Genomic DNA, 24,725 nt, shown 5'->3' on the forward strand with positions numbered 1-24,725 from the left:
AAATAGACCTTAGATTTTGAGACTGAATTCTGAAACTGACGAAAGTGTTAATGTCACTTCGGAGGAAGTGCCACACAAGGAACTGCGATGGTTCAAAAGAGATGGACTTTAAGATTTGGTATAGACGATAACCTGCTAGTATCCAGAGGCACGTGGGGTAACCCTGAAGCGGATGCTGGGGCAAATTTCACAGTGACTGAACACATCAGCATCAAAGCCATCACCCTCTGTAAATTATTCCAAATGAATTCCTGGTTACATCTTGAGTAATAACCATATATTACATTCATGTTAGAATGGCATTAGGTCCCACTGCCCATCTTTCTAAAATAATCTAAGAGAGATCAAGATGGTCAGAACCAGGTGTGTAAGAACATTTCTAACAATAGATCCAGGAGTGTGTCAAACAAACTAGAAGCTCCCCTTGACCTGACAGAACGTTTCCAGACATTTCTAGATTAAGCGGCAAGTGCAAGTCTGTGACCAAAAACACACTTTTAGAAGAGAACAGTCTCTACCTTCTCATTGGGGTGGGGGTAATGAGGACTGTAATCTGGTTGACAAGATAGTTAACCACAGCAGGGCATTCCTTAAAAGGTTTATCTAGGCAATCTAGGGCAGTTGGTTAAGGAATCTTATATTTTCTAGCCAGAGTCCGTGGACTAACCATCCTTAATCACTAAGACAGCTCTCACATATTACAGAAGTTCTGATGAAAACAAATAGGCCCCTCTGGAGGTGAACATGGAAATCAAGAGGTACTTTGCTTTCATCTTCCTTCCTTCTTCTTTAATCATATTAAAGTTACATATTTTAAAAACAGTTGCCCCAAAATACCCATCAGATGCTATAGAAAAATAGTATATGTGATTCTTATTCTAGGCATTAGACCTCAATAGACTTATTCAAGAATAAATATTAAAACTTCGATATGTGCTCCCCAAATCATTTCTTTCATTCCTAACAATCTGACTGGCATGATCAGCAAATGAATGGCCTTTTATGGTGCTTGTTTGGTTTCCTTTTTTCACTCTGACAGTACTGAAGAAGAGGCCCTTTGGATTCTTTCAAGAGCTATCCAAGTGCCAGTGTCATGGTTGTTAGCACCAGACGTCGGGCAACATGAGAAGGAGGGGTTGGCACATTTTCCCAGGGGCAAGGGTATATGGTAAGTCCATGGTGGGTCCCAGTGGCACTAAGGCTCCTGTGGACAGTGCTGCTTTACAAGAAAGGCTCGGCCGATTCCTCGGCATCTGGGAAGCTGTCAGCGTGGCATTCCTTACAAAGCTGGGTGGCTGCTTGCTGCTGACATGTTCAGTTTTGAACTCTGAAACAAAGAAAAAAAAAAAAAGTAACCTCCCTGGAATGTTGAGCTCGGCAAAGATCGCAGATGCCCAAAATGAGAAAGTCCATCATATATCAGGTGCTTGGGAACCTTCTGGAAGCTACTGAAAAAACCATGAGTATTTCTCTAATAAGTCTGCACTCAGCCATTTCAGGCGCTTGCCTTGAAATCCCTCCATTTCTACCTCCAGGACCTTGACAGCCAGACTAGAGATGATTCCATAGGTGATTGATCACATCCTCTTCTAAAGGTCATGCTGGGGGAGCAGAAATGCCAGACACACCGTGCACTTCTCTAAGGAAGATGCTGGTTTTATTTGCCTTCCTATTTAAATCCTATGGACTTCAAGCAAGATGTGGTAATGTCATGGAAATGTCCATGTGAGGTTTGATACTCATAGTCATTTTCTCTGCTTTTCTCCATTTGGTGTTCTACCCACAAGAAAGGACAAAATACACATAGTAATCTTCCTAGACTCCACTCAAAGCAAAGAAGACTACTCAGCAGCTCACTGTGGTATCTTCTAAAAGAAGTAAAACCATCCCCTTCTAACAGCATTGCAACACCAGTTCCCAGGACTAGATCTCGCCACAGCAGTGTCTATTTAGGTAGTAATGATCTGAACAAAGCGAAATGTATGGCCACGGTGGTTATTATAAGGGTGCCTGGCAATAAAATACGATGCCTTAGCAAATCAAGAGACATAGGAGGTGAGGAAAGGTCAGCGAAAAAAAAAACACATGAGAAATCAATGTCAAAAGAGGTCACTTTATGAGCTTCAAAGAGAGCTACCGTCATTGATTATAATATCACTGAAACAACACAGGCCCGGTGAGATCTGAAATTACATTTCCAATCTGAATTTATAGAACTCACTGCGGGCCCTGTTGTGACTGTAGCACGTTAATGGAAGCCTACCAAGTAAGCATGATTTAGACGGGCTCAGGCAGAGGTGAATTCAGTTTTCCCTGGGTTATAGCACTAGGCCCATGATCGAGAAAGGTTCAGAATCAGTTTCCTCTTCCATTTCAGAGACATGTCTGGTAATAGCTGGGGGCCAGAATTCTCTTTCAAAATCACAAACTCGATTATGGCACTTCCTTGCTTAGAAATCACCAACAGCTCCGTTTCTCATGCAGGGTAAGGTTTAGAATCCTTAGGCCACAGGCAAGCCCTTCTTAAGAGGCCAGTGCAGGCTCCTTTTCTGACTTCGTCTGACGCTCCAAGTTTACCAGAATCCTTTCAAGTTTCTTAAGCCAAGCTACTCTTCCCCATATGCAGGTCTTTATACAATTCTTTTCTGGCTTAAAGGCCACTCTACCCTGATAAATTATTCCTTATTCTTCTCTTTCCCCATTTCCTCATCATGAAAGATCCTGGGCTCACAAAACCCCATTTCTGTTTTCTTCCACACAGTTACACTACCTTTTCCAGCTTCCCTGCCTGGCATATAGATACATGAATAAACTCTGCCCTATGGTATATGGGCAGAAATGATGTATGACATCACTGACCCCTAACATCCTCCTGTAAGATTTTCTATATTCTCTCTCCTCCATGGTTTCAGCCTCTGAGTGACTTGAAGATGGTCTGGGTCCCTGAATAACTACGTGGAGCAGAGTATCCAACTCACCCCAGCCTCCAATCCAGGTGAGACCACGGTGGCATTAGTGAGAAATACTTTAAGACACCAAGATGTTCAGAATGTTTGTTTCTGCAGTTAGTCTACTTTAACTAATGTGCTCAACCAAACAGTATTATGTTTTATCTTTTGCTACTGTGCTTATAAGTCACCATGTTTATTCTGGAAGAAGTCAAGGTATAAACAGAAACTCATGCTTCCTGAAGGAAAGAAAAGCTGTATATCAAAACAAAACCAAAATTATGCAAGACTTTTACCCATTTCTGGGCTGACTAGCTAAGTTTCCTATACCATCTGTTTTGTTTTTGTGTTAGACACTCACTTGTATCAGGCTCTTCGCAACCCCATGGACTATAGCCGTCAGGCTCCTCTGTCCATGGGATTCTCCAGGCAAGAATACTGGAGTGTGCTGCCATTTCCTTCTGCAGGGGATCTTCCTGACCTAGGGATGGAACTTGGGTCTCCCGCATTGCAGGCAGATTCTATCTGAGCCACCAAGGAAGCTAACTCACTCCAATAGGGTGGAACCCATAAATGCAATTTCATTTCCTAGAACATGGTGCCGTTGATATTGTATTTATGGGTTCCACCCTATCAGGGTGAGTTAGCTTGGACAGAAGTAGATTCTTCTGGGGGAGCTGGCCATATCCCTTTTCCTAGACTGCTGTTTGTAATATACATGCCGCTAATTATATGGGCCACTATTTAAACTAAGCTGGGGAGAGAATTCCAGAAAAATGTTGGCAGCGATGGCAACATAGTTTTTCAATCCTTTGAATGCTGTAAAAATAGAACAACTGCACACACACAAAAAAACCCTAAATCCATGGACAACAAAACCAGGAGATGTAATTTCCTCATGAATCTCAAACAATTCAATGGAGCAAACTATGAAGAGTCACAGATCCTACATGGAATCGGCACGTGGATGACAGGAAGAAGGAAGTAATGGGCATGATAACTAATGGGACTGAGATCCTACATGGAATCGGCATGTGGATGACAGGAAGAAGGAAGTAATGGCTATGATAACTAATGTGACTGAGAGCGGAATCCTACAAACACCCAACACTACTCACTGGAGTTTCGTCCTTTTTTAAACCCAAGTGCAACAGCCCCACAGTAAGTAGGACTGACAGGAACAAAGCAGGTTAATTCCCACGAGCTCTCAACCATGAACTGTTCCTCTTCCAGAGTCAATCCCCATTGAGGAGACACTACTGCATAAGACAATAAACTTGAGCAGCATGGAATAAGAAACCTGCAAGAAAGAGAAGGTCTAGATCAAAGCAGAGGAGGGGAAAGCAGGAGGGGATCCTAAGAAGTGATCTACCATATTCTTAAAACCCCAGCAGTACACACACACACACAGAAGAGAAAGCTTTATAAAGCTAGTGAGACTTCTTGAACCCTACTTCATTCTAAACTGACACGAAAATTAATTTCACATAAAAATAAACAATGAAAAAGTATCAAGGTCAAATTTCATACAAAGTTATTATAATTACAATAAAGAATAAGGAGCAGAAAAAAAAATCCCTAAACACAACAAAAGCATGCTGGAGAGACATTCTCTCAAAACAGATCAAAACTATAACCTATCATTTCAAAAGAAGTTTGAAGACATTAAGAAAGGATATAAAATACAAAGAACATCACAATCAGGTTTAAAGGACTCATAAATATAGTGACAGGACTCAGAAAAGAACTGAAATAAAAGGAAAAAAATTATAAATGCCAGCTAAACTAAAAACAAACACAACAAATAATTCCTTAATGAATATAAAAGGTAAAAAGGAGGAAGGCTAAAAAAGAAAGAGATACAACAGTCTGAAGAGTAAGAGACAAATAGTAAAGATAAGCAAAGAAAATTGAACATACAGGTAACAAGAGATTCTGAAGATGGAACCAAAGGAAACATAACAAATATTAAGAACTATAACTTGGAGAAGGCAATGGCACCCCACTCCAGTACTCTTGCCTGGAAAATCCCATGGATGGAGGAGCCTGGAAGGCTGCAATCCATGGGGTCGCTGAGGGTCGGACATGACTGAGCGACTTCACTTTCACTTTTCACTTTCCTGCATTGGAGGAGGAAATGGCAACCCACTCCAGTGTTCTTGCCTGGAGAATCCCAGGGATGGGGGAGCCTGGTGGGCTGCCATCTATGGGGTCGCACAGAGTCAGACACAACTGAAGCGACTTAGCAGCAGCATAACTCCAGAAAATTTCCAAAGTATAAAAAAACTTGAAATGACATTAAAATTTATAACATGTATCTGCCAATATTGGCCCCCCAAAACAATACTAAGACATGTTTAATAAAATCCTTTGGAATTTTAGGCAAAATTACTGTGACAAAAAACCACTGTGACATACAGTGTTAAGAAAATTAAATTACCATTTGAGGACGATCCCCTGGAGAAGGGCATGGCAACCCACATCAGTATTGTTGCCTGGACAATCCCATGGACAGAAGAGCCTGGTGGATTACAGTCCATAGAGTGTCACAGAGTCAGAGACAACTGAAGTGACTTAGCACACGTGCACACAAGAATGCTTTAGGCCATTAGAAATCAGAGTTGTCCATTTGCTATATTAAATAAAAGAAAATAATTTTATATCCAGCAAAACTGATTTACAAGTATTAAAGGTTCAAACAAACTGGCCTGGATATAGGCAAGAACCGAAAAAATATTGTCTCCCTGAGTCCTTTCAATGGAGAAGGAAATGGCAACCCACTCCAGTGTTCTTGCCTGGAGAATCCCAGGGACAGGGGAGCCTGGTGGGCTGCCGTCTATGGGGTCACATAGAGTCGGACACGACTGAAGTGACTTAGCAGCAGCAGAGTCCTTTCAAAAGAACATGCTAGAAAATGAGCTTCAGGCAATCAAAACAATTAGGCCAACAACATAAGGACTAGTGGTGAATATCAAAATATATAGTTCGCTGCAGAATTTAGCTAGAAGGAGGCTAAGCAGTAGACAGCAGAGTATCTACTGACTATGCTCTGACAATGTGGATATAGCATAACTATTTAAAAATGAGAGAAGGATGAAGGGTACGATATGCAAAAAAAAAAAAAAATTAATTTACAATACCTACAATGGTCCTAGTTTTAGCACTATTTTCCTGAGACTATTGTGCACATAATTTGGGATAAAACAAATGAGTTAATTATGTGATATTCTAATTCTGTTATCCCCCTGTGCCTTTGAGAACCAACATTCTTCTGGAAGGAAGGATATATAAATGTAATGCAGAAGAGGTAAAATAAAACTCTATAATCTCACATTTGAACTAGAGTATCAATATGAATTCATAAGCTCTTAAAATATATAGTAAGATAAACTGCAAACTATCTCTATCATTTTATGAGTTTTTGATAGAGATTCCCAATCCTATCCTTTACAAAGGGTTAGGAAACAATGACAAACCCCGTAGTAGGGAGTATCCTTAGCACTTAAGACTAACATTTCTCACCTAAAGAAACCAGAGCTTCTTGGAGAAAATGGCTGATTCTAGATCTAGGGCAGGAAATATACAAGATGAACCTGGAACATCTTGTATTACCAGAGGGCAGGAAAGTTAAAGGCTTTTAAGACAATGACCAAAGGACTCAAGACCCAACTCAAAGGGCTCCCCACTGGCTCAACTGGAACAATCTGGGCTTCAATTACGATTGCAGCCTTGTCAAACACCACCTACAGTAGAGCCAAAAGGATCAGACTGGAGTCTGACCCAGTCTCTGGATCCAGCAGCCAATTTGCAGGACAGCCAGGGCTGAATAACTTGTCTAACGGACTATGAGTGTACAGTCGGGAAAACTCAGGCTCGGGGAAACTCTATAGGTCAAAGAGCCCAAGTTCCTCAATAGATAAATTGTAAGGAAATGAAAGGGATTAAAAGGGAACTTTACAGATTAAAAAAGACTTAAAGGCATATCGATTTTTTTTAATGGCCAAGACTAAACATGGTGTTTGTGGATACCCACTGGGTGATAAATGTGTTTCTAAAAATATAATGAAGTGACTATTATAATGGATAATGGTTACTTATGGGGGGGTTCAAAGGGTTGTGATTGGGTGAGGCACAGGGAAGGGATTCTGGGGTAGCAAAACTCTATTTCCTGTCCCAGCTGGTGTACAATACATATGCAGTACATATACACATATATGTACACATATTTCATACAATATATAAATATACAGAGCATTGCTGCTAAGTCACTTCAGTCGTGTCCGACTCTGTGTGACCCCATAGACGGCAGCCCACCAGGCTCCCCCGTCCCTGGGATTCTAATATAGAGCATTAGGACATGCATTTGATTTGTGTTGCCTTCTGTATTCATGCTGCATTTTCAATAAAAATATTCTTCTTAAAAAAAGACTAGGAGTTTCTTGCTGTCATCCAATCCCCCACTGAGAAGGCAATGCAAAGCACGTGGGTGAAGTGGAAAAGAATGTGAGGAAATGATGATTGAGGTCATATTGTGAAGGTCAACAAAAGTCTTTGCCGAGTTATATTTAATTCAAAGATAATGTAGATCCACTTAAAGGTTTTATGAGTCCAGTGATTTCCCCTTTCCTCTGAACTTCTTAATGTCTCCATCATTTACTGGATTCTCATATTTGTATAATTAAGCTAAGCGAGCTAAAGAAAGACGATGCCAAATAAACCCTGGCCAGAAATCTATATTCTTACATGGTTGAAGAGGGCTGGACCATGGCCGTTATCATGGGTAAAGTAACACTCATCGTCTTTATTGGGATTTAATAAAAATCAGCTTGCTGTATCATATTATACTAAATTAACTTTATTCAGACATCTTTACCTTTTTAAGCAACTAAATTCCTCTGTTTCTCAGGGAATATGCTATGATTCAGGAGAAAAGAGTCAACTTAGAGTTATGAAATCAAAACAACTTTGAAAATGACATAGAAAGACACAAGGGAATAAATGCCTCTGAGTGAGTCTAAACAATCGAAACAAATGTACAGGTATCTTCTTGAGACTGTGGAGAAGGTGTCTCTTAGAAATTATTATTTTATACACATTATTCTGTTTTAAAATATCCAACCTTCATAGATAGGCTATTTTACTTAGCATGCCAAATATTTTTAGTGACCATAAAGAATAGTCATAAGAAATTTTGTAGATTTGTTCTTTTTTCTCACCCTAAAAGGTCTTAAGTTCTTCCATTCCAAATTATTCATCCAGTGGGATTTTCAGGAGTTAATAAGGTGGAAAATGCTCCTTGTTCAAGACAAAGACAAAAATGAAGCTTTTAAAATCGCCAGCGTCACCGTTAGGAAAAAACGTCCTGCCAATCACCAGAGCAGAATTCAATCTCGTATTACAAAATGACTCCTTCCTAGTTCTTTTAGAAATAGATGGGGCACTGAATCACAAATAAAAAAACAAAATCTAACTACCACCAAAATAGAAAATAATATAACTCAAAGTAGCTAAATGTGTGTAAGAACCAAATGTAATAGGCCATATGTGTTACAAACTTCACAAGAGCCCAGGACTGCATTCATGCTCCCAATTCATGGGAAATAAATGGACTCATCCCACCCGTAACTCTGGAATAAAAAGACAGTTGCACAGGACTGCACAAGAGCCAAATCCAAATTCACAGAGGTTTTATTAAAAACAGGAAAAGGTCAGTCCTCTTCCCCCAAAGGAATGTCCAGGGCTTGTCGGAATTATTACTCCAAGATAGTTTCTTTATTAAATTCACTGTGCGGGAATAGAAAGACAAGGCTGGGAGAACTAGAAAGACAACAGAAAGTCTTAGTTTAGCCACAAACTAAATTTAATGCAAGATAAAGAGGAATCGGCATTCTCTTCACTGAATCTACAAATCAGATATATTTTAAAAGGTAGTCCTTAATGAACTGAGAAATCATATCGTTAAAGAACCCATGAATGTACATCATCTTTGCTCTTTCCTCCAAATAAAATAAGACTGATACGCCAGGTATGGGGAACCGCCTCACCAAAAACAAGAACATGAAACAGTCATTTACTTTTCCACCTCTGCTCACTACTATTTAAAATCAAGGGCTAGTTAATGAATTACTTTGAGTGAATTTACAGATCGAGGGTAGCCCAGCACTGTCTCGTTTAGCCAATGTTTTTCAACATGGGTGGTCACGGGGGAAAATCTCAAGCCCAAATTCACTGTCAACTTAAAATGGATCCCTGAGACACCCCTGGCGTGTGAACTAATTCTGTTTGTATCAATATTTGGAACGTGAGACAGATAACACAGTCACTTTACATGATGCTCCAGCACTCCCTCCCCAGCATTTTTATCATTTAAAATAATCATGTTTTGGGCTTCCCTGGGGGTTCAGTGGCAAAGAATCTGCCTGCCAATGTAAGGGACATGGGGTTTGATCCTTGATCCGAGAAGATCCCACATGCCAAGGAACAACTAAGCCCATGAGCCACAATTATTGAGCCTGTGTTCTGGAGCCTGGGAGCCACAGCTACTGAAAGCCATATGCCTAGAGCCTCTGCTCTGAAGACAAGAGAAGCCACTGCAATGAGAAGCCCGCACACTGCAACTAGAGTAGCCTCCACTCTCCGCAACTAGGGAAAAAGCCCTCGAAGCAGCAAAGACCCAGCACAGTCAAAAATAAGTTTAATTAATTAAATCATTTTAAAAAAGTGACCGTGTTATGAAAGCTGGGGCAGCAAGTGTGAGAGACTTTTACAAGCGTGAAAGAAAAGAAGGCAAAAAGTGGAACATATCTCCTCTGGTCTCTGCCTAGGTGACATCCCAGCTTTCAACACCAAGGCTACATTTGGGTGGCAAAGCACAGGGTACTGTATTCCATTTCAGGGCCGAGATAGGGGGTTGAGTCATCTGGTTTCTTTCCATTTCAGATCACATCCCTGGCAGAAAAGTCAACAGATCCACCATAATGCCCATTGCTCTGGATGCAGACCCAAAAATATTCCTTGTAAGGAGGTAAAAAAATGAAAGCAACATCTGGCAGAGAAATCTGTTCTCAAGAGCTACAATCTAAAGGAAGCGTGGGGTAGTGGGGGAGGGACATCCTGGTGGCTCAGGATGTAAAGTATCCACCTGCCAACTCCCAGAGACACAGGTTTGATCCCTGGCCCAGGAAGATCCCACATGCCATGGAACAACTAAGCCCCTGCACCACAACTATTGAGCCCATGCTCTGGAGTCCCAGAGCCACAACTCCTGAGCCCACACACTGCAATTACTGAAGCCAGTGTGCCCTCAAGCCTGTGCTCCACAACCAGAGGCCACCACAATGAGAAGCCCTCGCACTGTAAGGGAGAGTGGCCCCAGCTCTCCACAACCAGAGAAAAGCAGCGGGGAAGACCCAACACAGCCAAAAATAATAAATAAATAAAAATTTTTTAAAGGAAGAGTGTCATGGATTGAAGAGATTGAAGTCCTTCTTTTTGAGATGCTGTTTACAAGCTGGTGCTAGTGTTTGGGGGGTAACGAGGGAGGAGGCTGATTTGGAGCAGCAAAAACCTGGGAGAGACAAATCCCTCCCTTTGGTCTACAGTCTCAAATGTTGCTCGATATTCAAGACTTGGATGGCTTAGAAGTGAGAAGGTCGCCTGGTTTGGGTTGTATTTCTTTCCCTGCCAGGCTTTTGATGGAGAGGTCGGTGAAACTAACAAGGCCACGGAGAGAAGGGAAAAAGGGCGGTGACGTCAGAAGAGACTCCGGCCACTCGGTCAACCCTTCACCAGGCAGGTACCTGCGCCACCAGCTCTTCACTCTCTCTGCTGAGACCTAACAGCAGGATCCGTCTTGGAAGAACATCTGATGTAAGGCTTCAGAGTCTGACATATCGTTACCCTGTCTTGCCTCCTTCTCCTCTAACGGGTTCTAGAAAAAGCCTAGGAGAGTGCCGTTTCAGCAGACAGGGAAAAGAGGGTTGCGACGCTTTACATAGTTATTTTTATATTTAATCCAAGAGCGAAAGAGGACTAGGCGACCCAGCTGACTCTCAAAAGCATTTTAGGAAGTTGGCAGCAGAACAGCCATCTCCTGCTCTCTCGGACCATGTATCAAGAAACCGGATCTAGGGTATAGATATGTTTGTTGAAGATATCAATAGCGCAGATAATTAAGTTAGCTGCAGCAAACCAGCTCCAGGCTTTGAAGTGTGGGCACAGTTGATGCGCTCACCTTTCCCTCACCTGAGAGGCTAAGCCTACAATCTCCTCAAAGATGTTCACAATCTTGTGACCTTTGGTCCCCCCTCATTATCACATCATTGAGGTTACCTAACCCCGTGGGGCCAAACATAAAAAGAACTTTATCAACTGGAGAGTGGTGAATTCCTACCTTCAAAGACAAGACTCCGCCTGGGTGAGAAGAACCTTCAGCTAGAGGAGCTGAAATTCTCTAGACTTCTCTCTGCTGCTGCGGAAAGGAAGGGAAGGGCATCACAGAGCAGGAAAGGATGTCCACTAACTCAGTGCTCCCCAAACGCTGAATTGTATGGGAATCCCACCAGGTGTTTCTAAAAATACAAGTTACTGGAGCCTACATTTAACACTGCTACTGCTAAGTCGCTTCAGTCGTGTCCAACTCTGTGCGACCCCATAGACGGTAGCCCACCAGGCTCCCCCGTCCCTGGCATTCTCCAGGCAAGAACACTGGAGTGGGTTGCCATTTCCTTCTCCAATGCATGAAAGTGAAAAGTGAAAGTGAAGTTGCTCAGTCGTGTCCAACTCCCAGCAACCCCATGGACTGCAGCCTACCAGGCTCCTCCGTCCATGGGATTTTCCAGGCAAGAGGACTGGAGTGGGGTGCCATTGCCTTCTCCGGCATTTAACACTAGAGATTCCTATTTAACACTCCAGCTAGAGGCCCGGAATCTGCATTTTAATGATGAGTACAGAGGTGAATCCAAATGTGTAGTCCTCGGACCACAGTTTTTAGAAACCTAAGAACTGAGTGAGTCCAGCTTCTCAAGACTCCAGAAGTATTATATGTATAGCAATACGTACATTAATGATCCAATAAGAGCGGTATTACCCCAGAAACCACCAACCCTTTACCTATTACATTTTGTGCTTTGTATATTTCACATTATTTAATCTTCATTATATATATATAGATAGATAGATAGATAAAATAATTTGATCCATTTTACAGTCATTCTTTACTAACTGAGCTACGAGGGAAGCCCATACAGTCATATACATATATATATACAGACACACTATAATTTGATCCATTTTACAGTCATGGAAACTGGGCAATGGTAATTTGATTCAAGGTCACAAGCTAGTGAGTAAATGGTTAAAAATCCACCTTGCAGTGCAGGGGACACAGGTTCTATCACTGGTCGGGGAATAAGATCTCGTATGTTGCAGGGGAAATAAACTCGTATGCGGCAACTAGAGAGTCTGTGTGCTGCAACTCAGACCCAATGCAGCCAGGTGTGTATATATGTGTGTGTGTGTGTGTGTGTGTGTGTGTGTGTGTGTGTGTATAATACTACATGAACTCAGCCTCTTTGTAGCCAAGTCTCTACTGTACCCAGTCTCTCTATAGACTCCCCAAACTTGAATATATCCTTACTGTATTCTATTTGGGGTTTTCATCGAGGAAGGAAAGGAGAAGAAAGCAAGAACTTAAAGGAGTCAGCCACTGAACTGCCACTTTTCCCCAATTCTAGTACCAGGCCTTTTACAGTAAGAGAAAAGCAGAGGTGTTTCAACTGCTACTAGAAAGATAAATAGCCTAGGATATCTATCCGTGCCCCATAAATACTGCTGCTCAGAATACTGATATATTTCCAGTTATTTGTGATGTTTTCCTTTTCGGTTTTTTATGACAACTGAAATTTAATACAACAGGCCAGTTTGGCAAAGGTGAGCTGTGTAGCTATGACCAACTTAATTCCCTGGACTCAGAACCCTCAGAAAGTGTCAAAGCAGCAAATCTAAATAACTTCCCAATTCTCCCAGAAGCCCCCACCAGGAATATGACTTCTGACATAGCATTTCCAGGGAGAATTCCATGTTAAATGTGTTCTTGGAGACTCTCCCATGAGACTTGCCCAGAGAGATTCTACCTGGTTTTTGTTGTTTTTTTTTTTTTTTTTGACATGTGAGATTTTAGTGTATCAAACTCACCTTGATGTTGAAATTTTAAAGGGAGAGAGATGAGACAGAGAACAGTCAGAGAGAAGGTTACGGCCTCAAGGGTGAGCGGCCACTTCCTGACCATGGATATTCACTCTCCATCAGTTACACACAACCAGAAGATCACTTCTGTTGAGAACGGTTACTGGAGAAGAAAAGATGGACAGGCATGGAACCAGGTGCAGGCCTGGCAAGCAGAGGGTTATAAAACCTTTTTCTTTTTCCTTCCTCTAGAAGCAAATATAAACTTGCTTTATGATGCCAATCCTAGTTTCCCAGAGAAGTGCTTTGGCAATAACAGCCCTGGAGAATAAAAGCTTGAGCAACCAGGGGCATTTAGGACAATAAAGCCGCCTTCTTCCCACACATATTATTGTCAGTGCTGCCATGGCTCTGTTCCATACATTTCCTGCCAGGAGCTCACCTTATTCCTACAGTCAAGCATGGCAGTGTCTGAGTACTGAAGGCCATGGTCATGGTACCTCCTCGGTGGAGTTGCATTGAGGTTCAGTTGAATCAGTATATGGGAAGATGCTCTGGACAGTACCTGGTACACAGCAAGCTCTTCATGAGTCATAGCTATGATACTGTGGGATAGTGGCTGTTATATGCATTGATAGTTCAATAGCCACAATGCACATAATATATCCCAAATATTTTTAAAGTAAATATTTGACTTGTTTTTTTAAAGCCAATATGTGACATCCAAAATCACTGTGGACAGTGACTACATCCACAAAATTAAAAGACGCTTGCTCCTTGAAAAAATAACTATGACAAACCTAGACAGTGTATTAAAAAGCAGAGACATCACTTTGCTGACAAAGGTCCTTATAGTCAAAGCTATGGTTTTTCAAGTAGTCATGTATGCATGTGAGAGTTGGACTATAAAGAAGGCTGAGCACTGAAGAATTGATGCTTTCGAAATGTGGTCCTGGAGAAGACTCTTGAGAGTCTCTTGGACAGAAAGGAGGTCAAACCAGTTAATCCTAAAGGAAACCAAGCCTGAATATTCATTGGAAGGACTGGAGCTGAAGCTGAAGCTTTGGCCACCTGATGCAAAGAGCCAACTCATTGGAAAAGACTCTGATGCTGGGAAAGATTGAGGGCAAGAGAAGAAGGGGGTGACAGAGGGTGAGATGGTTAGATGGCATCACTGAGTCAATGGACAGGAGTTTGAGCTAACTCCAGGAGATGGTGAAGGACAGGGAAGCCTGACATGCTGCAATTCAGGGGTCACAAAAAGTAGGACACAACTTAGTGACTGAACAACAAAATGACTTGTTTGTATTTTTTATATTTATTCTACATCCCATGGGGGAAATGCTAATCATGAAATCATCCATTTATAAATAAAATCTGAAAATGTTAAAGCAACCTACTTTCTCCCTTACCTTTTAAATTCTGGAAAAGCAAGGCTTTTCGATCTCAATATTGCTGACATTTGAGGTTGAAAAATTCCATGTTGTATAGAGAGTTGCCCTGTGCATTGAATGGTGTTTAGCAGTATCTGTGGTGTCTACTCATCAGATGCCCAAAGCACCCTCTTCCCAGGTGCAATAATCAAAAATGTCTTCAAACATTGTCCTTTAGGGTTCAAAACTGCCCTTGGCTGAGAACCACTGGTCTAGAGTCATTCTGAAACAGACAAGTGAACTACAGACACAGGTTCTCTAAAATATGCCTCAAACGTAAGATGCTGTGTCCCTACTGGGGATTTCACTCATGCTACAAATAGCATTTTACTAGCAGTGAAGTGAAACCCAAAGCCTGACAGGGATGGTGAGATGCTTACCCACTAACAAGCTATGGTAAGCAAAACAGTCCAAACTTCTTCACTTATGCAAACTCAACATTTAATTTTCTGCAAGATTACCCACAATAATTACAAAGTTTCTATAACCCAGCCTCAAAAGCTTGAAACTCTGAGATCCATAAGAATTGATCTTTTATCTTTTACCTCTGCCGTGTACTGTGTCTGTGTAACATAGCAGATGAGTGAAAGCAATGTTGTCCTCTAATTTCTAGAAGTAAGAAAGTGAAACTTTAAATTATTAAATAATCCAGTAGAGAGATATAGAGAGTAAACCTCTAGCGTACAACCATTTTAAGCATGCATCTTTCAACTGAACAATTTTTTTTCCATATGATAATAATAGTTTGACATTCTAAAAGTAATGCTGAAATATTAGCCGGTAGCTGCCGGTTAAAGATGGTTTGAGGCCAAAAAGCTGACATCTCTGGGACACCAGTGTGTTCACTCTGCCAGTCACATATAGTACTTTTGAAGCATTAGCAATAGCTTGAATGGACTTCCTACCAGGAATCTGCGGTCAATTCTGACTAATGCCAGATCAACTTGAAGATTTCAGAGCCATTATGAAATATCTAAGTACTCTGACATAGTCTGAGAATGAAGACAAACCAAGAAATTCACACGATTATCAGAACTGGGTTAGGATCTTACTGACCAGGGATTAGAAAAATAGAGCTCAAAGGAGAGAGAACACACATTCTTTCCACTTTCTAATATCCACATGACTTATAAGGTTTCATTCCCAAGGGGGAAAAAAGAAATGGCACCCATATTTTAACTAAGTATCAGGCCAAGGCAGTTTTATCCGAAGGGTATTAATTGCTCTGGTGAAGGAATGTTGCACCATCCACTCACACCCTGGATCTCACTTAGTTGTTCCTTCATGTTTAAGATGCTATTACTGTCCTGGATTATGCTCCTATGACGGGTGAAGTGGGCGGGGCATTGAATGACCAGGAACTAAGTGTGCATGTACAAGGTCATTTCTCTTTTGCTTAGAGCTGCCTCGATTCCATCTGCTAAGAAGCTGACAGTGTATGTTCACTCCAGTGCCTGACCTAAGAGGGGAAAGTCTGGGGACTGAGGCAGGGAGAAGTCACCAGCATCCTGTATGAGCCATCCGGGGGGGACTCCCCTTCCCCTGTCCCCTGGCCTTCATCTTTGTTGTTTAGTCGCTAAGTCATGTCTCACACTTTGCGACCCCATAGACTGTAGTCTGCCAGGCTCCTTGGTCCATGAGATTTCCCAGGCAAGAATACTGGAGTGGGTTGCCATTTCCTCTTCCAGGGGACCTTCCTGACCCAGCAATCAAACACGTGCCTCCCAAGCTGCAGGTGGATTCTTTACTGCTAAGCCACCTGGGAAACCCCAGCCTTCATCTTTCAGTTCAGTTCAGTTCAGTCGCTCAGTTGTGTCTGACTCTTTGTGTGAGGACAAAAATCAGAATCTTTGCACCATCCTGTAGCCACAGGTACTGCACCCACAAAAAAAACAGACATCACAAGTTCTTTCTTCTAATATTCTCAGGGCTGTTTTTTCTCCCATCTTTTTTCCCTTTTCTAATGCCCTTCCCACTCGGTTTTCAGTCCTACCCCACACCAGCCCTCTGTCAAGACTGGAATTGCTAAGAGGTAGAAGCAATCTAGATCTAGATGTCAGAAGACTCAGTTTTGAGCCTTCCACTCTCTTTTTAATAGTGTCCCTCTGAACAAGCCACTTAATCTTGCCAAGTTAACTTAGCTATCAAAGGGAAATGATAATTTGTGACTTTATAAACTTTCACTACACAAATATCATGTGTTATTAGAAGAAATATTTAAAGCTAGAAGGGGTCATTCTGCATGTTATTTCAGTGGACCTGGTAAGAAAACAATTATTTATCGACAAGCACAGTTATTTTCAAGCAGCTTTCCTCAAAGCTGGCCAGATGGTTCCATGACTTTCTAAGAGAAAAGGTGAAAAGCCATCACATTTACCCCCGTTTAATCTTCCTTTTCTACCTTCATCATTTAAACACAGAAAAAGGGTTATTGGGCAGTTACCATATTTTCCCCTGAGAAGGAAAAAGTGTTTCCAGTGGTCTAACTTTAGGGATTCTGTTTAAACTGACTGAGAAGGTGGTCTGACCTTGGCATTAACCTTGGAAATTACGAAGCTTTCCACATTTGCCTCTTTCCACTGTAGCTGGACTGCCTCTTGTTTCTCACACAACAGTTTGGGACCTCCCTCTTTTCCTGGCCCCCTGTACGTAACAAAAACCCACATCTTCAAAACAAGCATGCAGAGCAGAAAGTACTTCTTGAAAGGGAGCTCCATCTGCCTTACAAACAGAGTGCCAGTCGGACATATCGTGGGAGCAGCAGGCAACTGTCTGGGGAAGAGACCATAGCATCTGGTGGACCCCAGGAGGCTAAGCACAAGAAGGACGGGATTCTCTCCAGTGCCCAGCCTGGATTCGAGGGGAAAAGAGAACGTTGTGAACTACAGCCCTGATGTCATTCCTTAAAGATCAGGAGATGGTCTTCCGAACTCGAAGGCAAGACGAAAACCTTCAGGGAAGGGTCAACCTCTCTTTCCACTTCGAAGAAAGAACCTCATTATGTACACAGGTGTGACTCTTCCATCCGTGTGTCTCCAAGTTCTTAGAAACTGATTAAGTGATAACCATACCAATTAGAAGAGATCATCGCAGGAAAGAGAAAAGTCTTTTCTCTGGAGGGTCAAAAACTAGAGGCCTTTCATACCTGCTATCAACTCCTATGATCTTAGGGAAATAATTTAACTTCTGCACAACTCCTTTTCTTCATCTGTACAATTAGGAAGAAAGTGTCACTGAAAACCCACAAGATTTTTTTTTTTTTGAAAATCAACTCAGGAAGTAAAAACCTAATTTTAAATAAAAAGCATTAAATATTTAATAATATTCTTAAGCATCTTGTCTTCCGCATATGAATTAATCTAGCTTATGCCTATAGCTGGAAAAGCACAAAGGGACTTTGGAAAGTCTTTGTGTTCACATCTGTAAAAGCTAAAAGATGGTTCTAATATTGTCTGCATGTCAGTGTACCTATGTTTCTTTCTCTTCACGTGTCTGTATCTTTGTATGAATCTTTCTGTCTCAAAAGGCAGAATAATGTAGCAGGAGAGTGCCCTGGATGTAAAGGTAGAATACATAGAGTAAATCCCAAGTCCATTATTTCTGGTTGTGTTGCTTCGGACAAAATAACGTCTAAAATGAGGATGATGAGTCTGGATCATCTACCTCCACGATTGCTTGAGTGTTAAATGATAGCCATGTTCTCTGCCACCTCTCTCTCTCACTCTCCTCTTCCTCCTCATTATTCATTACCCTTTTCCACCACTGCCTCTTATCTCTTCCTGTCCTTAAGATCAAGTTAAAGTATATTTCTAGATTTTTCTGATTATCGAGTGAATAAAATAAATTGCTTTTTACCGTGATCATCTTCCCTGTTTCTGGTTTGAGTCTCCTGAATGTCCTGTGTGTGTGTGTATTAGTCACTCAGTCGTGGCCAACTCTTTGTGACCCCATGGGCTGTAGCCTGCTGGGCTCCTCTGTCCATGGAATTCTGCAGGCAAGAATACTGGAGTGGGTTTCCATTCCCTTTTTCAGGGGATCTTCCCAACCCAGGGATCGAACCCAGGTCTCCTGAACTGTGGGCAGATTCTTTACCATCTGAGCCACCTGGGAAGCCCCTGAATGTCCTAGAAGAAATCTATTTCATGATTCTTGGGTCTCTTTCATTCCAGAAAATATACATTTTCCACCAACTCTGCAAACTGTCTCCAACTTAGTGAGCAGTGCAGGGGAGATATGTATAGAAGATTATAAATTGGAGGCCTTTGTCTGTCATTCACTAGCTGGGCAAGTTCTATTACCTCTTGTAGGCTCCATTTTCTCATTTATAAGATGCAAGTAACACTATCTATTTCAAAAGAATAATGGGAGAATTAAATCAATTATGATACCATTTAAAACACATGGCATAACGCCTTTTTAAATGGTAAGTACACAATAAAGAGCAGCTTTTATTATGTTAAAACTAAAACACAGTTTTATTGTTAATGATACCATGGTGTTAACAATGGTGATTTTTCAGAGGGAATCTTGAAGGTAGGATGCTGCCCCATCAAATAGCTTAGAGACAAAAACTTCTAAGAATTTCTAAAAAAAAAAAAAAAAGAACTTCTAACACTTACTGTGTACTAGACATTTTTCTTACTATTAATACTTTCCAGGTATTAACTCAGTTATTTCCTAGGTCATCATAGTTCATGAGTGGTTGATTCAAGGCTCAAACCCATCAGTTCAGGACTAGGATGTAAAGCACCATTCAAAATGCGAGGAAAGATAGCATCTTCTAGACAAACCAAATTGCTAGTAATTTGTTACCAGTAACATAGAACTGGGGGCTTTTCTGGTGGTGCAGTAGTAAAGTATTCGCCAGCAATGCAGGAGACATGGATTCAATCCCTGGGGCAGGAAGATCCCCTGGAGAAGGAAATGGTAACCCACTCCAGTGTTCTTGTCTGAAGACAAGAGAAGAACAATGGTAACTACCCCAGCATCCAGTGGGTAGTCTCATGGACAGAGGAATCTGGCGGGCTGTAGTCCACGGGCTTGCAAAGAGTCAGACACGACTTAGCAACTGAACAACGACAAAGTACTGAAGCCTATGATTTTTTTCCTAAACTTTTTCATTTATATTAGAGTATAGCCAATTAACAATATTGTGATAGCTTCAGGTGGATAGCAAAGGGCCTCAGCCATACATATAAATGTATCCACTGATTTTCTTTTTAATTTAAATGAGTGTAGATATAACGGCACAGCTCTTGCTCACCAACACTGTGACTTCCTCTCTACGGTAGGAAAGGAAGCAGTGTATCCAAACTAAAGCTTTAGGACTTGCTTATAGCCCTGGGTTCATCTGCGGTATGAGGACCTCAGGTGCATCAGCATTCGCATCTTTTCATCACTACCACCACCATGATCATCATCACCACCGTGTTAATATTTATTGATCATTCTATGCCAAGCATGGACTTTCCCTGATGGCTCAGTGTTAAAGAATCCGCTTGCCGGTGCAGGAGATTGAGTTTGATCTCTGGGTTGGGAAGATCCCCTGGAGAAAGAAATGGCAACCCACTCCAGTATCCTTTCCTGGAAAATCTCATGGACAGAGGAGCCTGACAAGTTAGAGTCCATGGGGTCACAAAGAGTCAGACACAACTCAGCAGCTAAACAACAACACCAACAAGCATTCTTCATATATATTTTTCTGTATGTGTTAAAGCAGAAAAAAAAATGTTGAAAATCATTGAGCTACACATTTCCAGATGCCTTCTGAAGACTTTCCTCATAATTCTACCCTACAGGACTCCACCACCAACCTTGAAAAGAAAAGAGGATGACAGTAATATTTACTGATATCTATCTTGTGTCAAGCATAAGATTAGGGACTTTCCATACATAATCTTATTTAATCCTCACAACAAACCTAAAATATAAGCATTATATTTATTGCTTAGTTATTGTCACTGATTTTTTATTATTTTAATCTCAGATGTATGATGAAGAAAATCACAGCTCAGAATGACTTGGTATCTTTCTCAAGGCTCACTGAGCTTCTAAATTACAGCTTGAGGATTACAACTAGATGTATATGTCTCTTTTGAGTAATATCTTTAAAATAGCCTTACCATTTACTAAACTGGCTTGTTTTCTTCCAATGTAATATAAACTCTCTCTTTTTTGGTCTGTTCACTGGAAAGCAGGAGCCCTTAAAAGAGTGCAAGCCTGGGAATCAGAAATCTCAGCTTATAGCCCTGGCTGTACAACTCATGGGTTGTGTGACTCTGGAACAGTCATTTATCCATTTAAAATGAACCATCTCCAGCTCTAATTCTACACACTACACTGCCTGAAAGTAGATACCAGACACCCGTCATCACTCACATGATATCAATTCTAATTGCAGGCTTTCTCTCTGCCCTTGGAAGAGAAGATTATGGAGAGGGACCTGCTGCACAAGAGCATTTGTTGACCAGACCACCAGACAAGGGTGGTTAAGGAGGAGGTTGGCAGGGAAGTGTGAGAAAGTCATCCACCTTACAGCTGTCCTGGCCGGAACACTACCACGGATAAACAAGAGTCCCTCTCGAGAGAATCCTGCTGGCATCTCGTCTTCATTCCTTTCTGGAAAAAAAAAAAATTCATATCCCTGTGAAGAATGTATTGCCTTCGACACGCAACTGCCAAAAACCCAACTGTAGGCAAAATCCATCTGACAAAAATCCCTTAACTGCTTTGATTCAGTTCTTAAAGGAGATTAGTGGTTGGAAGGTCACAGAGAAGCCAACCTACTGCACACTGCAGCCTGGGGTTTCAAAGCTCTCACTACTAAGGGGATCTCCGTACCTCATGCCCCTTCCCTCCAGGCCGTTTAATCAATGAATCAACAAATAGTTACCGAACGAGGCTTCCCTGGAGTCTGCAGGTCACTTCAGATGTGCCTCTCCAGTTCAATAGCAGGAGAAAGAAAAACAGATTTTTCTGACTCTTCTTAAAGTTTCCATTTATAAAACCAGGACTAACATGAAAAGACTGTGGGTCTCTTCTCCCTCTTTTTCTCTTCCCTTGAACCCTTCTGATTCACAAAGAAAATGAAAATGCTATGGAGTTGAGAGAATAAGAAGAGATAAAAGGAAGAAAGGGAGGAAGGAGGGACAGTAGGAGGTAAGGAAGGAAGGAAAGAGGTGGGGAGACAGACCACGAAGCAGAGAATCAGAAGCTTAGAGTTCAGGAAGGTCAAAGGACACAGCAAACATGTAGACAATCTTCTCAAGATAAACCACAATGGAAAAGAATGTGTGAAAAAAAATACATACATATATATATATATATATATGTATAACTGAATCCTTTTGCTTTACAGCAGAAACTAACACAACACAATAAATAAGCATACTTCAATAAAAATTTTTTTTTTAAAAAAGAAATATCTCTTTGGTAGCATGTAACTTTCATGTTTACTACCCTGTGAATTACTATTGCTCTTTAGTAGATGTGATTATCTTTGAGAACTAGTTACCACTAGTTTTAAGCTTTTAGGATTGATGTAATGATGAAGGTCTTATAATTCTAGGTGTTCTTCTGCTCTCAGCTCTGGCAACAGGATCACAGAGAAAATGCTCACGTTGCCTCAAACACCCACAGTATCAGAAATCAGAAATACACACACCAAAAAAAGGTAAATAACTTTCTAAATAATTTGCATGGAAATGAAAAAGTACATGGCAAAAAGATATTACTTTGGGCCTACAGAAAATGTTATGTTAAAAAAACTATACTAGGTTACAAACTAAATCACCATCTCCCAAGTGATGATCAAGTTACTGCATGTACAACCATCACTAGAGCAGGACCGGCCCATGATGTGACTGTTGATCTCTGACCCAACACTTAGAGCAGGATTCTACTTCACCAAATGTTTCCTCAATCAAAAATAATAATGAAACTAGGAACAGCTTATGAAGCACTCACTATATGCCAGACATGGTGGAAAATACCTTCTATGCATCAGCTCAGTTAACCCTTTCACCTGCCCATGAGCGGGCCTGACCTTCCTCAGTCTACAGAGGACAATGTGTCACTTTGCTCCAATTCTTAAGCACAGTGATCAGGTCCGGAACAAAATCTCCAACCCAGGTCTCACTCCACGGGTTGTGCTTCTAACCACCTTGTAGCTGACACTTTACTCCTGTTCTTCGGTGTAGGGAATCAAAGCTGGGAAAAGTAAAAATACTGTATTTCATTATCATTTATCACCTCACCAAGACTTGGTGTTCCCCTGTCAGCTTCAAATTGCTCCTTTCCCTCACAACATGAATGACTACAGTTTCTTCTTTCCTTTCTTTTAGATAAGCAAACCTGGTATTACAAGAGCTAACAAACCATGAAGCTATATAACAGAACCATAACATTCTAAAGAATCCTTCGGTCTAAGCATGTGATGAGGCACTCCAACATCTTAAAAAGCTAATTAAAAAAAAGTTTAAATATAAGTACTGTCTTCACACTCATAGGCCTAAACAAATAGTCCACTAGATAAAACTCCTGAGTGGATACAGAAAAGACTGATGCTCTGTTATCTTACTGAACTTCTAAATTACAACCCCCAAGCTTTTTTTCACGTGCTGATGGGGTCTATTGTAATGAAGCCATTAATAGAAAAATAACCCAAATTCTATTATTCAATATGACATCTCTATATGTACAACGATGCATCTATTCAGAAGTATCTGTACGATAAAACGAGGTAAGATATACATACAGCATGATCTTTTGTTCCAAGATGATACGATGATTTCTACCATCTGTGCATAGACCAGTTCGAGTCTATTTCACCTTGAGACATAACACACGTAGAGACAGACCTTTCCTCAGGGTGCCCAGGATTGTCCAACACAGTGACTCTGAACCCCTTCATTCCTGCACACTGGGTACCAGCCAGGACCACCCTCCAAATCTGGCTTCTAAGTGTCCCCTTTCCCCCCAACTCTGAAGACTAGAGTTTCTTTTTTCATTTCCTTTAACAAACACAGCTGAGATCAGTACCAAACAAACCACAGGGGTAGCACTTGACACATATACAGTGTTAATGATTCCTGGTTGAAGGCAAATGTATGAATCTACAACCACACTCACGTCCAGAAACCACTTCTATCAGAGAAATGCAAATCATATCGCAAAGGCGCGTCCTTGTAGAACTCAGCAAAGGTCTGCCTGGGCTCCAACCTAGAGGTTAGACACGGCGCTTCTCCCAGAATCTGCCTGTGCTCATTACCATATTGCAGGAGTGGCTCCCAAAGCCAAGAATCAGTTTTCAGAAAGGCCAAGGTTCTCAAATAATCCGGAGATTTAGGAAGGCAGAGAAAAGACAGTGGCATCACATAAAAGCCAAGGAACAAAATGACCTATTCCTCCTACATCAAAGCTTGAGGACTTCTAGAGCACACTTTTAGCACGACCTTCCATGGAGGAAGCCCAGGAAGACACAGATGTCCTTTGGGTTTCTAAAAGGAAGGTACTTACGTGAAAACCCACCAGTCACCACGCTTTGCCCAGCATGACAGTGGCCACCCTTCCCCACGGAAGCACAGCCTGGGACCCACCAAGTTTGTGGAGCTGTCTACTTGGGTTGCTTGGGAATAGGCGAGGGGGGAGAGGGGGGCAGGGTGGGCAAGGTGGGGGAGAAAAGACGGACTTTCCCTTTAAAACTGAACAGAAGCTGATCCCAAATCACATGACCTTTTACCGTAATTTCTATTAAAATCATTTCATGTCTGGTTGCCTCTGCTCTCCTAGCTCATTTGTATTGTTTACAACAAGTCATTGCACTGGCAGTGAGTGGGGGCTGAATCCATGGTTACCCGTTTTTACATTCACTAGTTAAATGGAATGCAGTCCTGCTGTGGGTTTCAGGGAACCAGCTCTTAAGAAACCACAATCCAGCTATCAATCAGCCTAATCGGAGAGAAATTAATCTTATAAACCCAAGTATTGGTACATATTAAAAATTGATGGCGAAGGGGCACGGGCTTTTTATTGGTTGGAGTTACGAAAGTGGCCAAGCTGACATTCGACTTAGAGCTTCAGAGTGTTTGGTCTGTGGTCTCCATCTGACAGCCGTACATGTGCAGCTAAACAGCTTTCAAGAGTAACACGACCACCCTTG

The 24,725-nt window shown here is 41.5% G+C and overlaps 1 protein-coding gene across 3 annotated transcripts in view; it reads right to left on the bottom strand.

Annotated features, from left to right (window-relative positions):
- Window positions 1-24,725, bottom strand: part of ESRRG (estrogen related receptor gamma) — a 696,017-nt gene that overhangs the window by 608,486 nt on the left and 62,806 nt on the right. The window lies entirely within an intron of this gene.

The sequence above is a fragment of the Bos taurus genome, chromosome 16 (assembly GCF_002263795.3).
Source record: "Bos taurus isolate L1 Dominette 01449 registration number 42190680 breed Hereford chromosome 16, ARS-UCD2.0, whole genome shotgun sequence".
NCBI lineage: Eukaryota > Metazoa > Chordata > Mammalia > Artiodactyla > Bovidae > Bos > Bos taurus.